Raw genomic sequence first — 18,146 nt, forward strand, 5'->3', positions numbered from 1 at the left:
GAGAGAGCAGAGTTTTGGCTTGATAACTCCATTAGGGTATTTAATGAGCTTTCTTGCACATTGGATGAGTGCTTGAATTGTGCTATATCACTACTGAGAGACTCAACAAATCTATGGTACCAGAAGAAAAAGTTACTTGGGATTTCTTCCAAGAAGAGTTTAGAAAGAAATATATCAGTCAACGGTTTATTAATAAAAAACGTAAAGAGTTTTTAGAGCTGAAACAAGGCCATATGTCTATGACTGAATATGAGCAAGAGTTTGCTAGGCTCAGTAAGTATTCTCAGCAATGTGTTTCCACTGAGGCTGTCATTTGCAAGAGATTCGAAGATGGGTTGAATGAAGATATCAGACTGCTAGTTGGGATTTTAGAGTTGAAAGAATTTGTTATGCTAATTGACCGAGCTTGTAAAGCCGAAGAATTAAGCAAAGAAAAGAGAAAAGTTGAGCTTGAGACTAGAGATTTGAGAAAAAGACCGCTGAATAAGTCATTTCAATCTTCGTCAAAGAAATCAAGAGGTTTGTATACTCATTTGAATACGTCAGCTGGGTATCCCAATAGAGATCATCGGAAGAAATATTCAAGTTTTAAGGGCCAAACTACGTCAATAGCGAACTTTGGTAATCCTAGGTCTAATAGACCTGAATGTCAACACCTTGGTGGATGATATCCCGGTGAATGTAGGATGAATAACTGGGCTAGCTTTAGATGTGGCTCCCAAGATCACTTTATTCGAGATTGCTGTGAAATGGTTGAGAAAGATAATTTTCAGAATGCAAGGCCGAGTAACACTGCCACTAGAGGGAGGCTACCGAGACAGTAGCAGAGGGGTAAGAAAAGCTTTAACTACGAGATCAGAGGTCAAGGCACCTGCTAGAACCTACGTTATTTGCACTCGAGAGATGCGTCATCTCTTGATGTTATTAATGGTACATTTTCTCTCTATGATACTAATGCAGTTGCATTGATTGATCCTGGATCGACTTATTCTTATATTTGCATGAATCTGGTATCTAGTAAGAATTTTCCTGTTGAGTTTACTGAGTTTGTGATTGACGTGTCGAACCCCTTAGGAAAATATGTTCTAGTTGATAAAGTTTGCAAGAGTTGTCATTTAATGATTCAGGGTCACTATTTTTCGGCTGACTTAATGCTTTTACCATTTGATAAGTTCAATGTAATTCTTGGAATGGATTGGTTGACTTTACATTATGTCATAGTGAATTGTAGACGAAAGATTATTGAATTGAAATGTCAAAATAATGAAATTCTTCAGATTGAACCGGATGAGTTAGGTGAGTTGCCTATTGTGATTTTGTTGATGTCGGCTCAAAGGTATGTAAGAAAAGGTTGTGAAGCTTATCTTGCGTATGTATAGAATAGTAAAGTGTCTGAATTGAAGATTGAATCTGTACCGGTAGTTTGTGAATACCCGGATGTGTTTCTAGAAGAGCCATCGATCAGAGAGGTTGAGTTTACTATTGATTTAGTATCGGGAACTTCACCTATATCGATAGCTCTGTATAGAATGGCTCCGACTGAATTGAAAGAATTGAAGTCTCAGTTGCAAGAGTTGACAGATAAGGGTTTTGCGAGGCCGTTTTTTTACCCTGGGGTGCACCAGTGTTATTCGTCAAGAAGAAAGACAGATCTGTGAGACTTTGTATTGATTATCGTTGGCTTAATAAGGTTACGATAAAGAACAAGTATCCTTTACTGAGGATTTATAATTTGTTCGATCAGTTGAAAGAGGCAACAGTGTTCTCGAAGATAGACTTGAGATCAAGCTATTACCAGTTGAGAGTTAAAGAGTTGAATGTGCCGAAGACCGCGTTCAGAACGAGGTACAGGCATTATGAATTTCTTGTTATGCATTTTGGATTAACTAATGCTCTTGTAGTTTTTATGGACTTGATGAATCGAATCTTCCGACCATATTTAGATAAGTTTGTGGTTGTATTTGTTGATGACATTTTGATTTATTCTCGAGATAAGTCTGAGCATGCCGAAAATTTAATAATTGTATTGTAGACTTTGAGAGATAAGAAATTGTTTGCTAAATTCAACAAAAGTGAGTTTTGGCTTTGAGAAGTCGGATTTTTGGGACATATTATTTTAGCGGAAGGTATACGGGTTGATCCGAGTAAAATTTCGGCAGTTGTTAATTGGAAACCACCAAGGAATGTATCCAAGGTTAGATGCTTTTTGGGTTTGGCTGGATATTATCAATGTTAAGGGATTTTTGATGATTGCTACACCTATGACTAGATTGTTACAAAAGGATGTGAAATTTGAGCGGCCTGAGAAATGTCAAAAGAGTTTTGAACAGTTGAAAACGTTGTTGACTGAGGCACCGGTGTTAGTGCAACTTGAGTTGGGAAAAGAGTTCATGATTTTCAGCTACGCGTCATTGAACGGTCTTGGTTGATTGTTAATGCAAGAGGGTAAAGTGATAGCTTATGCCTCGAGACAGTTGAAACCACACGAAAAGAATTATTTGACGCACGAATTGGAATTGGCTGCGATTGTGTTTGCTTTAAAAATTTGGAGACACCACTTATTTGGCCAGAAGTGTCACATCTGTACTGATCATAAGAGTTTAAAGTATTTTATGTCTTAGAAAGATTTGAATTTGTGACAACAAAGATGGCTCGATCTATTGAAAGATTATGAGTTAGTGATCGACTATCACCTGGGGAAAGCGAATGTAGTTGCAGATGCTTGAAGTAGAAAGACTTTATTTTCTTTGAGGGTGATGAATACATGGTTAACTTTATCTGATGATGGATCGATTCTAGCCAAGGTGAAAGCTAGGCTGGTATTTCTTCAGTAAATTTGTGAAGCTCAAAAATGTGATAATGAGTTGCAAGCTAAAAGAGTTTAATGCGAAACGAATAGTGATTCAGAATATCAGATTGGATCCGATGATTGTTTGAGGTTCCGAGGTAGGATTTGTGTATTGAGAGATACTGAACTGATTTTTAAAAATTCTTCATGAGGCACATAATATTTTTTTATCTGTCCATCCTGGAAGCACAAAGATGTATAATTATTTGAAGGAATTGTATTGGTGGTCAGGCATGAAATGAGACATTTCAGAGTTTGTAACGAGATGTTTGATTTGTCAACAAGTAAAAGCCGAACATCAAGTGCTTTTGGGTTTACTTCAGCCTGTGATTATACCCAAGTGGAAATGGGATAGAGTCACTATAGATTTCGTTTCGGGGTTACCTTTGACTCCGAAGAAGAAAGATGCTATATAGGTTGTTGTTGATAGATTGACGAAATCAGCTCATTTTATTCCTGTACATACTGATTATTCACTTGATAAACTAGCTGAATTGTACGTTGTTGAAATTCTTAGATTGTACGAAGTGCCTACTTCTATTATTTCAGATAGAGATTCGAGGTTTACCTCGTGATTTGAAAGAAATTGCAAGAAGCGTTAGGTACAAAGTTAAATTTTACACTATGTTTGGTCCAATGGAATGGCTATTCCATTATGACACGGTTCAAAACTCCACAAGAAAATAGTTGTTTGGTTGGTTGAATGCTCAAAACATCGAATGGGGATTCTAGGTTCATTCCAAAAATCGTCAAATAGCCATTCGAGGGAGGAGGTGCTGAATGGCTATTCCAACCTCTCCATTGAATGACTTTTATTTTCCCCTCCGAAAATACCCTTTCTTAGACTGAATTTTCTCTCAACGGTTTCAACTTTTTTTTAGTTTGGTCATTCGACAATCTCAAGCTCAAATCAATCTAAAAGGAAGCAAGTCAACTTGAAAGCCAAATCAACTGGATTTTGTTGTAAGTTCAATTCAACTAGGGTTTGTTTTTCATTTTGATTGATTTTTTTTTTGTTTCTGATGATTTGTCCAAGGGGAATTGAAATGGATTCTGCAACTGTTCACGAGGAGATCGATTCATTCTTCGAGTCAACTTCTCCTCTTGAAGATTTCACTAAAATCATAGACAAATTGAATCAGTTCATCCAATTTGATTATTCTTCAGGTACAGTACCCAAAGCTAATCGATTTTGCATACGTTTTCCCCTACCGGATATTTATTTGTATATGTAAATCGTTTCGTATTTTTTAGGAGAAGAAAAAGGGAGGAAGGTTGAGGAGCTGCTAAAATGATGCCCAAATCTTAAGAAAATTATTATTTTTAGGGTTATTTCAAAAGCCAAGCCACACAAGGAATGCCAGGTATTGGCCAAATTCACTTCATCTATTATTCGGCTCGTGAGGAGATACATGCATGTAGAGGTGCAATTTGAATGAGTAAAGTTCTCTCAATTGAATTTTTAAACTCAAGTCTTGTATCAGTTGTGAATTATATGCAGGTAGATTTTACAGAATGTAAATCCCAAATATCTTCCCTTTTTTATATCTTACAATTCATTGATGTTAATTTTTCAGTTTGATAGGAAAATATATGCAATCAAAAGAATAGGTTGTTTTTTTTTCACTCAATTGTTATTTTGCTCCTTTGCTATTATTGACCACGTTGTTCTCTTCCAAAGTTGAAGATCTCTCTCATTTTTTTTGCCTGCATTCATATGGAATATCCTTTATGTATTATTTACCTAACACCTTTAATGAAACTAAAGCTTCTTTTCTCACCAAAAAAAAAAGTTTTAAAGAGCTTGATCCAAAATTAATATTTGGTTTTGTGTGTATACACATTATATCCATAGTATGTTATACCTATAAAATGAAATCAGATGAGAATCATTGATAAAATAGCAGTCCATGATTAGAACATTTTAAGACAAAATGGTAAGTGGTTCTCTTTTACGGATCATAATAAAACTATTCCATCAAAGCATTTCTACAGTTTTGGAACTTGAACAATTTGCACATTTACTTCGTTGTCATTTTCTGACATAGCTTCTGGTTGAATGAATTACCAGTAATGTTTGTATCTTTGGTTCTTTAACTTAGATTAATTCTTGTGCTCTACTTGGTTTTTCACTTGTGTTTTCATCTTTTTTAGCTAACTTTTAACACACTACTCATTTAGCTTGAATTCTTGTGGAGCAGCTTAAATTTATCAATTAGAAATTTAAAGTTGGTTTTCAGGGATATGTGATGTTTATTGTTACTGCACATTTTGTGAGAATTGAAGCTATCATTATTAAGAAAATTAAAATAGAGCATAAATATGTTTTGATGCAATGGGTTGATATTTGGTTAGTTTTACTGCAGTAAAAGCCTTAAATGAGATAAAAGCATCACTTGGACGGAGAGTTGTATATACATGGATTGGGGATGATCCTTATGGTGATGGTGACTTATAGCCTTGGTCTGGTGTAACATGTTCGACTCAAGGAGACTATAGAGTTGTTACTGAACTGTATGTATCATATCTGCTATGCATTCTATTTTTGCTTAATATGCTTATTAGTGAAAGGGATGTGTCTTTGCTTCACAAACGTCATCTAATGAACAATGCAAATGCCTTTTGCTATTGATTCTTGTTCTATATTTCATTCCAACTTGTATCTATATCTTATGTTACGGTTTGGGGGGAAGATGCCGAAATGAATACCGCTCTGCCATGATTGAATTCTAATGCCTTTGTTTATCTAATGAACAATGCAAATGTATTTCACCATTGATTCAACATTCTATGTTTCATTCACATTTATGTTATATCTTACATTACGGATTAGGGGAAAGATGCCAAGGTGAATACTGTTCTGCCATGATTGAATTCTAAAACTTTTTGGTTTCTCATTCTATGTGTTCTTTTTTTTTTGTTTTGATTTGTATCTTATCTCATTTTAGAGGCTACTTGAAAGATATTCAAGTGACTACTTTTCTGCCTTGATTCACTATTGTATGTTATTCTATTGGCTTGTATTGAATCTGACCTTGAATTGTTATTATCACTATTTTCTTTTACAGGGAAGTGTATGCAGTATCCATTGTTGGTCCTTTTCCTATTGCTGTAACTAAATTATTGGATTTAACAAATAGGTAGCTTGGGAGACTGAGTTTCCATTGATTGCAACTGCAAAAGCTTTACAAATTTTGAAGAAGACGAGCCAATGGTTGCATGTTATTCAAATATATTTAGTCTATTGGTATTCTTGCTTTGTATTTTCTAGCTTCTAAAATACAGTCATTGATACAAGGAAGCTTTATATGTTCAATAAAATTCCATTAATATATATTATATTAAAATAGCCTTGTATTATCATATTTGATTCTATAGAATACTCTTGGTCAAGATTTTAAAGGAGCCTTAATGCTATTCTTTGTGAATAGATACTTTCAATCTATGTTCTTTGTGAAGTTTGGCACATGTAAAAATGAAGTTGCATGAGATTTTGTGATTACAAATATTAAATCTATATAATTTATTTTTACTTTCACATGAAATTCTTATATTATACACGTCTAGCAAGATAAATAAATTAATGAAAATATGTTAAATATATATATATATATATATATATATATATACATCATAACAATCTCATTAGTTCTTTTGTTGTATTTCAAAATCATCTATGCGTAAAAATATTTGAGACAAGATATTCTTTAAATTACTCTTTTAAATTATTCTTTAAATAACATAGAGATTATGATATATATGCTAAATTATTTGTTTTGCTAATAATATTCGAACACATTAAATATGCATTATATTTTAAAAATAATAAAGTAGGTTGTATATTATTTTTGTAATATTATATATTATTTTATTAATTCATATTTTAATAATTGTTATATTAAGAATATTATTAAATTATATATTATTATGGTTAAATTATATTTAATAATAAATTTATTAAAATAGAATCAAATTATGTATTATTGTTTTTATTAAATTATATTTAATAATAATCCTATGAAAATTTAATAACAATAATCATCCTTTTAAGAAAATTTCGCTAAGGGTACTTTGGTCATTTTAGCTTTTTTTCTTATGCTATTACAACTCTATTCCATTCAACCAAACACAATAATACTATTACAGTTCTATTTCATTCCATTCAACCAAACAATTAAATTGCTATTATAGTTCTATTCTATTACAACTCTATTCCATTACAGTTCTATTCTATTACAGCCCTATTCCATTACATTGAACCAAACGTGGCCTTAGTACCACATTTCACCCCAAACCGATGGTCAATCTGAGAGAGTGATCCAAATTCTCGAAGATATGCTTCGTTGTTGTGTTTTAGAATTCGAAGGTAGTTGGGAGAAATATCTACCATTGGTCGAATTTTCTTATAACAACGGTTATCAATTGAGTATAAAGATGACATCGTATGAAGCATTGTATGGCCGCAAATGTCAAACTCCGTTGTATTAGACCGAGCTTAGTGAAAAACAGATTCACGGGGTTGATTTAGTTAGAGAAACTGATGAGAAAGTGAAATTAATTCTTGATTGTTTAAAAGTAGTTCGGATCGACAGAAATCGTACGCGAATTTGAAATGGAAGGATATTGAATTTCAGGTCAGTGATAAAGTGTTTCTGAAAGTATCACTGTGGAATAAAATTCTTAGATTTGGTTGCAAAGGTAAGTTGAGTCCGCGTTTCATTAGGCTGTATGAGATTATTGAAAGAATAGGACCAGTGGCATATCGACTAGCTTTGCCATCAGAATTAGAGAGGATCCACAACGTGTTTCATGTATCGATGTTTTGACGATACTGATCAGCTCCTTCGCATGTAATTTCCCCAAAACAGATTGAGATTCAACCCAATATGACATATGGTGAAGAACCGATCAAAGTGTTAGCTCGAAAGGTTAAAAAGTTGAGAAATAAAAGCATAGCTCTAATGAAAGTATTGTGGCAACGAAACGGGGTTGAAGAGGCTACGTGGGAACCCGAGGAAGTTATGAGAAAACAATACCCTAACCTCTTTTCTGGTAAGATTTTCGGGGACGAAAATTCCTAAAGGGGGAGAGTTATAACAGCCGTTTTTGGGTCAATCGGAACAGTGGTTTTGGGGACACAAATCCAAAGTAGAAATATTTATTTTATTATTTCTTTAAGGTTTACAACATAATAGAATAATTGTATGAAAATTTTGTTAAGAAATTTTATCGATTGATTGCAAAATTTAGCTAGAAGGACTAAATTGCAATAGGTGCAAAATTTGAGTTCTATATGTTCAAGGTTTCTAATTGCTATGAAATTTTAAATTAGAGGTCCTTAAATGGCAATTAGACCATTATACCTTGAGATGGACAAAAATGGACATGGCTAGGTAAAATTTTGAAGTTATGCATTAAGGCTATTTTAGTAAATTGGTTAATAAAGACAAAATTTACTAAATAAAACCTCTCCATCTTCTTTAATTTCACCCCTTAGCCGAAAATTTGAAGAGGAACCATAGTTAGGGTTTGGCCAAGCTTTCAAGCTTGATTCTAAGTCCGTTCTTGTCCTGGTTTTAACGATTTTTATATTTTTGAGATCGTTGTAACTTGATTTAGCTATGTCAAGGGCTAATTTGAAAGAAATTTAAAGTATAAAATTTTACCCATGTTGAATATGCTTGTATTTTTATGTCTGATGGTAGAAAATGCATGTTTGTTTTTTGTTAAACGACTTTTGAAAAGTGATTTTTGGTAAAAAGTCAAATAGGGACTTATTTGTAAAAGTTTATAAAATGTGTAGAAAAGTGTGAATAAATAAAAAATGTGGGCTGTTATGAGTACAAAAAACATTCAGCTAGGCTTGGGTTGTAAAGAAATTGAAAGAAATTCATTTTACGAGCCTAGGGACTAAATTGTAAAATATTGAAAAGTTAGGGGCAAAAAATGTAAATTTTGCCATAATGTGTTTTTGGGTTGAATTGAATAATGTGATGATTAAATAAGTTTAATGTGGTATTATAAATCTAGAAAAACAAAGTTCGGGTGTAGATCGGGGGAAAAACAAAGTAATTGACGAATAGATCTCTTTAGCCATTTCTGTAATCGAGGTAAGTTCGTATGTTAAATAAGCTTTATTATAATTGTATTTTTAATGCTTTAATATTGCATGAATTGTATAAACGACTCTATGGACACGTCTGATGGCGTTTTGACAAGCGAGAAATCCCAATTGAACCTTAGGAATAGATTAGCATACAAGTGACATGTCACTAGGGTTTTGTGTTATGTGATCCAGGTGCTGGTCTTGTACGTCCTACCGGTGGCTGACTATACTGGCATATGTTGCGGTTACTTGACATCTTGTGTGAGAAGCATCGTATAGTTACGTCTCGATTGATAGTTTGTGTGAGTAGGCCAGTTAAGGGCTTGAGAGCGAGCAGATATGAGATATGAGATTGTAACACCCCTAGCCCGTATCCGTAGCCGGACTAGGGTTAAAAGGCATTACTGGATATATCAAAACATTTTGGATTCACTTCACAAACATCATAGCATTGTAGTCAAACATCAACATAAAGTCCCTTTCTTAGGTCAACGTGACCTTAAACATGTATTAGAAAGAGGTCGGGACTAAACCAAACACATACAAAGTTTTTTGAAACTTAAAACATTTTTTCTAAGTTACAAAGGTCACACGCCTGTGTGCCTCACACGGCATTAGACACGCCCGTGTGTTTAGGCCATGGCAAAATAGGGCATACATACTGACTTGTCTACATGGCCACAAGATACGCTCGTGTTCCAAGCCGTGTGAAAATTAGGGAAGCTACTGACTTGGATCACACGGCCGACCACACGCCTTGTGCCAGCCCGTGTGCCACACATGACAGATAGACACGCTCGTGTGTCTAGGCCGTGTCAAAACTGTAGGGTATACTGACTTAAAATCATAGGGTACCGTAGGGGACACATGGCCGTGTAACATAATTGTGTGCCGCACACGGCTAAGACACACGCCCATGTCTCTGCCTGTGTGGACAAAAATAGGCTATTTGCAAAGCCAAGTTGCCACCCATTTTGGACCATCCCCACAAGCATGAAACAAAGCACATTTCATGTCCCAAAGGCAGCCAAAAACATACTAAATCATGCACAAATTGACCCATGATATCATCATTCATTCCTATATAAAAATCCAACTCAAACATACCAATTCAAATTACAAATTTTATATCAAAAGCACATGATTCATACATCATATTAATCCATTTCAATTCATAGCATTTCGTATCATATTAACTTCCCAAATCAATCATGAAACTTACCAAAATTGACCATTTCATTTGGTCATTCAAAAGTGCACCAAAACATACCATTTTTGAACATAAAACATATACCAAAATTCATTCATAATTTCATCCATAACCAAGCCATATCACATGGCTAGATATACACATCTCAAAACACATTCAAAGTTCTCTAGCCTATACATGCCATACTTTGATATATACATTTTCAAAAGGTACCAAAATTAAATTTGATAGTGTGGTGATGATCTTCAACAATCCCCGAGCCTCCAGTAGCTTCGATATCTAAAACATAATGCAAACACACACAAAGTAAGCTTTCAAAAGCTTAGTAAGTCATATACAAATAACTTATCATTTTAAGCATATAAGCATCATAAAATACATATACTCCATATCCAAATACTAATACAAACCACATACTTATATCACATATCATCACTTGCACATATACTTTCTTTTCATTCTCATTCATGATATACATTTCAAACGTACCTGAATCAAATATACATTCATATAGTTATTCATTTCTCGAAATACCCATTGAACCATTCAGAATCATTAAGGATATTTGGATAGCTCGGAAAGCTCGTACAACGCTAACGTCCCAGACGTAGTCTTACATGTAATCAGATATCGATGCCACTATCCCAGACAGGGTCTTTCATGAAATCAAATACGATGCCGATGTCCCAGACATGGTCTTATACGTAAACCTCAAATCGATGCCAATGTCCCAGACGTGGTCTTACACGAAATCACATATCGAAAATCCTATGTCATGACATATGTGTCCTAACTATTCCTATGGTTGGTACAGGACTTTTCGGACGTCGTCGCATTATCAGAACTTTCTCGAATTTCACATATTTCACTCTCAAATCCATTCATCACAATTCAAATATCATATAAGCAATTAATAATTCAATTTAACATATTTATTTGTATATCGACTTACCTCGTACGAATTCAAACGAACAGAATGGACTACTCAACGACTTTCGACTTTCCCTGATCTAAATCCGTTTTTCTTTGGTTCTTGATCTATATAAATTCAAATTTAACTTATTCAATCTCACATTCATTCAAATCACTCCATATACACATATTTAGGACATTTTACAAAGTAGCCCTTACATTTTCACATTTTAACACTTTAGGCCCTAATTCATAAAATCACAAAATACACAAAATTTCCTTTTACACATGTTAGGCCGAATATTCATGGAATTCATATAAGCCCATATCTTTCATTTATTTCATATTTTAGCCCTTCAATTTCTCATTTTCACAATTTAACCCAAAATACTCCAATTCATCAAAAATCCCAAGTTGCATGTAAATATCTTCCTCAAGTTCTCTATGCAAGAATGTTGTTTCCACATCTAACTGCTCAAGCTCCAAATCATACATGACCACAATACTAAGCAAGGCTCGAATTGAGCTATGCTTAACAACTGAAGAAAACAAATCTATGAAGTTTACACCTAGAACTTGACTATAACCTTTTGCAACCAACATAGCTTTATACCTGGGTTCTTCAACTCTTGGAGTCCCTTCTTTCTTCTTGAACACCCATTTACAATAAACAACCTTTTTACCCGTAGGAAGCTTTACTAGGTTCCATGTTCTATTCTTATAGAGTGATTCCATCTTTTCTTGCATGACAATTATCCACTTTCCTGAAGTTTCACATCTATCTGCCTCATAATAAGATGGCTTTTTATTTGCATCTATCTCTTCAACCACATTTAAAGCATAAGTAACTAGATCAGCCTCAACGTACCTCTTTGGAGGTTTAGTTTCTCTTCTAGGTCTGTTCTTGGTCATAGAATATTGTGATGCTGACTGTGGTGAAGAAGCAACTCTACTCTGAGTTTCTGTACTAACCTGAGTAGTAAACTTTGTTGTAGATCCTGGATCAATCTGAAGCTTCACCAACTTCACATGTATGTTTGATTTCTGTTGGTCTTTATCAGAAGAGTCTTTAAGAGGTAAGTTAGGCAATATAGTAGTTTCATAAAAAATAACATTTGTACTAATCACAACTTTCCTATTTTTAGGACACCATAACTTATACCCTTTAACACTAGCCTTATATCCAAAACAAACACACTTAATAGATCTAGGTTCCAATTTACCATTACCAACATGAGCATACGCAGGACACCCAAAAATATTCAAATCAAAATAATAAACAAGAGTACCAGACCATATCTCAATAGCAATTGTAAATCAGAAAGCATACAGTAGATGCCGCTTCAACCTCAAATGACTTCCGTAAACAAGCATTCGACAACATACATCAAACATTTTCCATGATTGTTCTATTCATTCGTTCTACAAAGTTATTTTTTTTGGAGTATGGCGAACTGTCAAGTGTCTCACGATCCTTTCTAATTTGCACAATTTATTAAACTCATCAAACTAAAATTTTGAGCCATTATTTGTGCGAATGTGTTTTATCTATCTTCCAGTCTACTTTTCAATCATAGTCTTCCAATTCTTAAACATTTGCAGCACATCATTTTTTTGCTTTAGGAAAAATGCCTAAAGTTTTCTAGAAAAATCATCAATGATCTTTAGCATATAATTAGCACCACCCTTTGAAAACACTCTAGATGGTTCCCAAAGATCAGAATGAATATAATCTAGTGTTCCCTTAATGTTATGGATTTTTCTGGTGAATCGAACTCTTTTTTGCTTCCTAAAAATACGGTGCTCATAGAACTTCAGCTTTCTAACGGCTTGTCCATCAATAAGTCCTCTTTTGCTTAATTATATCATGTCATTCTTAACACCCTTAACCCGTATCCATCACCAAAATAGGGTTACAGAGCATTACCATAAAACTGTAACATAAAAACATTCACTTCTAAACATTTCATAAAGTATAGCAAAGTCAATTCATAGACATGCATATCCTCCCTTAATCGAGCCTTTGAGGCCCTAGAAACACTTTAGAAATAATTCAGGACTAAATTAGAAGCATTTAAAACATTAAGGAAAAAGTTAGAAAAATTCAAACTACAAGGTCACACATCCGTGTGACTCACACGGCTGAGACACACGCCCATGTCTAAGGCCGTGCAACATTCAAAATAGGGATACACAGTCGTGTCCCAGCCCATATCCATGCCCATGTAACTCTCTGACTTGGGTCCCACGGCCAAGCCACATGCCTATGTGCCAGGCCATGTAACACTTAAAACGGCCTCAAACGCCTGTGTGCCAGGCCATGTGCTAGGCCGTGTAACTTTTGAAAAGCAACATTAAAGCCTACAGGGGACACACGACTGTGTCGCATGGCTATGTGTCACACACAGCTGAGACACATGCCTGTGTCTTAGGCTGTGTGGACAAGAAATAGACCAAAAATGAAGCCCCTTTCATTCACCTATCTCAAGAATATACTCAAGTACACTTGCACACATGACCAAAACTTTAAAATATGCTCAAAGCCTGTATAAAAAGACCTATACAATATGGTAATAATCCATACAACCAATATGCCATTTAGGCAACAAAAAATATACATCAAACATACGTAAACATGTGCATGTTTAACCATTCATCAACTAACTTATTCCCACACCAAAACATATCACAATTGACATATTTCAACCATACCATACTAGTTTCATACCATATCAAAATAACTTTACCATTTGGACTATTTCTCACATACATGAAAACCATCTAAATGACACAAGTCTAGCCATTTCCAAATGGTACCAACAACGAACACATATATATACCATATTTCAATCATGCACATCTATTCAAAACATTTCTAAAGCATACCATAACTTGACCATGTCGAGGTCAATTCATCACCTATCACTTTAACCATTAAAACATGCATTAACACATTGTCAAAATAACACACATCAATAAGGCATCAAAAGTACCAAGTTTACATCAACCAAAATGATATATACATGCCATCAACTACCATAAATCACAAGTCCACCTATACATGCCATTATAACCTTGATCAAAACATCAAAATCTACCAATATAATCGCTGGATAGTGTGATAGATCTCCAATGAGCTTCCAACATGATCAAAATTCTAACTCAATCGAGCTTTCGATAATCTATAAGTAAAGGAAAAATAACTATGTAAGCAATGAATACTTAGTAAGCTCATATAAACTTTAAACATAACATTTCATTTCAATAATGAACTTTATGGTGTAATTATAAATCTTTACCAGTTTCACAAAGTTTATCAACCTTTATAACCATCAAATCATAAATGAGTAAGTTCATCAATATCACATATATTTTTCATTCCTAACATAATAAGATTTTATAAGACTTTGAACCCTTCCATTTACTTACTTTCCATTGTATTTACTTATTTTAGCTTAAATAACAACATCAATTCACTAATTAGTATATTTATTCTTTAACTAGGTATATTCATCCATTTGAACACTTTCCATTTCAATGTATTTCATTAAGATTAAGTATGACATAATCCAATCGTAAGCTTGGCACAAGCCTAAGCATCATCCACAACACATGTTAGAGCATCAACTCATAAATCACTTACAATAACATAAGGTAAGTCATATACATGAACAACATCATTTGAAATCATAAATTTCATGAACATAAACATACTTTCATTGAACATTACCTTTTCGTTCCTTTTCATAGATTCATGACATAAGTCATTTGAATACCTACCATTCCTTCCCTTTTCATGCCTGTTGAACGTTTAGAATATCGTCGGATACGCAGGGTGTGTTAAACATATAATCGTAATCTTTCCTTTCCTTTATATCATTGCCCACAGGAGCTGTGAAATGGACCTACTCGCACGAGCTGTGGGTCGGAATGTAAGCTACACGATGCTGCTTACACGAGCTGTGGAGTATCCGCAACAAATGCAGGTCCTCAACCATCGGTAGGACATTCAAGACCAGCACCCGAAACATTACAACCATAATGACATGTCATTTGTATCCTATGAATTCCTAAGGTTCAAAAGGGGCTCGATAATCGTCGCCACATTGTTGTATTTACACCATTCAGTTACATAAAAATTAACATATCAACATATAGATCAATATATAACATTAAAACGATATATAATCATATATATTGGTTTATTTACATTAGAACACATAGTAAACATTCAATTTAATTAGCATTTAAGTGATTTTAGTTCGTACGAACTTACCTAGCTAAATTGAAAAAATAACTAAGTATATGGGTTATTTGGTAATTTTCTCTTCTCTTTGATTTTCCACTTGTTCATGATCTAAATTAATAATTTCATTCAATCTATTAATTTAGATAGTAAAACAATTCATTTTATGCAATTTAGTCAATTTTGACATTTTTACACAATTGCCCCCAACATTTTACTTTTATTTAATTTAGTCCCTGACCCTAAAACATGCAATTTCACCATTTTTTTATTGTAAATTCATATAATCCGAATATTGATAGCTTCCATTTCAGCCTATTTTTGCAACAATTTCACACCAAGTCCTTGTATTTTTACTATTTCAACAATTTAATCCCTAATCATTAAATTCATCAAAATTACTTAACAAAATACTTATAAATCACAAATAATACCCCAATTTCATCATTTAACATCTTAAATTAGAAAGTTTCATAAATCGAATCATTCAAAATCTTTTAACAGTTTCAAAAACAAAGGTACGGGCTAGCTGGACCTAGTCACTACGATCTCAAAAACATAAAAATTATTAGAAACGAGTAGAAATAACTTACCATGATAAGGTTTAACCATGGACGAACCTTGAGTATGCTTTCATGGAGCTTTCGGTGATGAACAAACAAATGGGGGAAGAAAGCATTATGTTTTCTTTATTTTATTAACCTTTTTTTTAATAATATAATAGCATATATATTAAAATTAAAAGAAAATAAAGCATTAGACCGTCCCACTATATTAAGGATGGTTTATTTATCCATTAAGGAAATCCAATTAAAAATATATAATAAATTATCACCTTTAAACTAATAGCGACTGACTTTTTCAACTTTTATGATTTATTCCTTTTTGCTTAATTAATCATCTAAACATTAAAGTTTATTGAGGAAACTTTAATAAAACCTTAATAACACTCTGTAAATATTTATAAAAATGTTTATAGCTTAGTTTATAGAAATGAGGTCCTGGTACCTAATTTTCTAAAATCACTTGACTTTAAGGTCTTACCACTTAAACTTAATTAATCATTCATATAACATAAATTATCATATCAAAAACCTTTTTAAAATTATATTTGACTCATAAATATTATATAATGATATTTACGAACTTACTCGTTGGATTTGTGGCCCCGAAACCACAGTTTCTAATACCACTGAAAAACAAGTTGTTACAATTCTCACTCATATGCCCCAAATGCATATGCCAAAGTCTAGTAACGTCATCATCTAGTAATGAAAAGGAAGCTACGGTTGCATAACTAGTAACAATTAAACCCTGCAAAACATATAACGTGACAATCTTTCTTTGCCCTTTCATTACCACGAGGGAACCCTTGCTAATCTTTAGAACCCACTTTCAGCTATGTACTTGTACCCTTTTGAATCAAGAGTACTTAATGAAATTAGATTTCTCTTCAATTTTTGCACATGTCGTACGTCACTAAGTGTTTTGGCGACTCCATTGATGATCATGCCAATACATGCAAATCTACATGAAGCATTCTTTCCCATCAAAACAACTCCTTCAAACACTATTTCATATATTGTAAACCAATCCCGATTGGGACTCATATGGAAAGTGCAACCAGAGTCGTGGATCCACCCTTACTTCATTAACTGTGAGAGATTCACGACTATACAAAATCGTATCTCTGAAGGTTGAATAAGACGGAAGGAATGAACAAAGTAAAATTAACCCTAAATCCTATTTTCCCATACTACACCTCCATGGCTTCTAAGTTTTAGACAATTTCTTTAAACATAGTTACGTGTTCAACCAAAGACTTCTTCCAAACTATGAGAAAAAAGATATTGCTTCATTTGCAACTTGCTAGTTAGGGTTTTCGACATGCATAGCTGGTCCAGCTTTGCCCATAATGCAGCAGCGGTCTTCTCCTTCAAGACGTCATGTAGAATATCACTCGACAGATCCAGATGTAATTGCATTAGAGCTTTTCAATCCTTAGGTTGTTTCTTTTTAGTTTTCAATGTCGAAGGCATCTTATCTAACCCTAGTAGGGTATCCTCCAAATATATCTACATAAGAAATGTTTGCATCTTTACCTGACACAATGCAAATCTGGTGTTACGATCCAACAACGAAGTATCATACTTTAATGACGCCATTATTATGATCAAGACAAGCAACCCGAAAAGCACTGATACTAGTTTGTTTTAATAAAAGCCGATAATAGCAGTAGAAAGATTGCAAAACAATAAGAAAAAGAAAAATAAGAACACACATATTTTTTGTGAAAACCGTTTCGGGAAAAAACCACAGGTAGAGGAGAAGAAATTCACTCACGTAGAAAAATGAATGACACAAGAAGAGTTTCGACTACATCTATTTAAGGGTTGAAAACCCTGTTATAATACAAAAGGAGTTTCGCCACCACATATCCCTTATTTTTCCACTGTATTTATTTCTTCAACAAGTATAGGATTCGCGTCACACAATCTCTAATAGGCTCAAAGATAAATAAAAGGGTAAACTACCCAAGCTTTAGCCTTTTAGGCACCCTATTTTGGCTATTAATTCTTTTTGTTAATTTATATGAATATGCTAAAAAGATATTTGAGAAACTAGGCTGAAATTCTACAAATTTACCGATCTACGATATTTTTGGAGAGAAAGGAAAATGCGTTTTACAGGGTGCGCTTTCATTGCCACATAAGTGAAAATGTGCCACATAGGACGCTTTTTAATTCTCTCTCCTGAAAACAGATCCTACATGGCGCATTTTCATTGATGTGTCAGATGAAAACATGCCCTGTAGGACGTGTTT

The 18,146-nt window shown here is 33.8% G+C and overlaps 1 pseudogene; it reads right to left on the bottom strand.

The window, feature by feature from the left end:
• Nucleotides 1-17,487, bottom strand: part of LOC128292667 (mitogen-activated protein kinase kinase kinase 20-like) — an 82,370-nt pseudogene extending 64,883 nt beyond the window's left edge.
• Nucleotides 17,488-18,146: the final 659 nt, after the last annotated feature.

This window comes from Gossypium arboreum, chromosome 5 (genome assembly GCF_025698485.1).
Source record: "Gossypium arboreum isolate Shixiya-1 chromosome 5, ASM2569848v2, whole genome shotgun sequence".
Lineage (NCBI taxonomy): Eukaryota > Viridiplantae > Streptophyta > Magnoliopsida > Malvales > Malvaceae > Gossypium > Gossypium arboreum.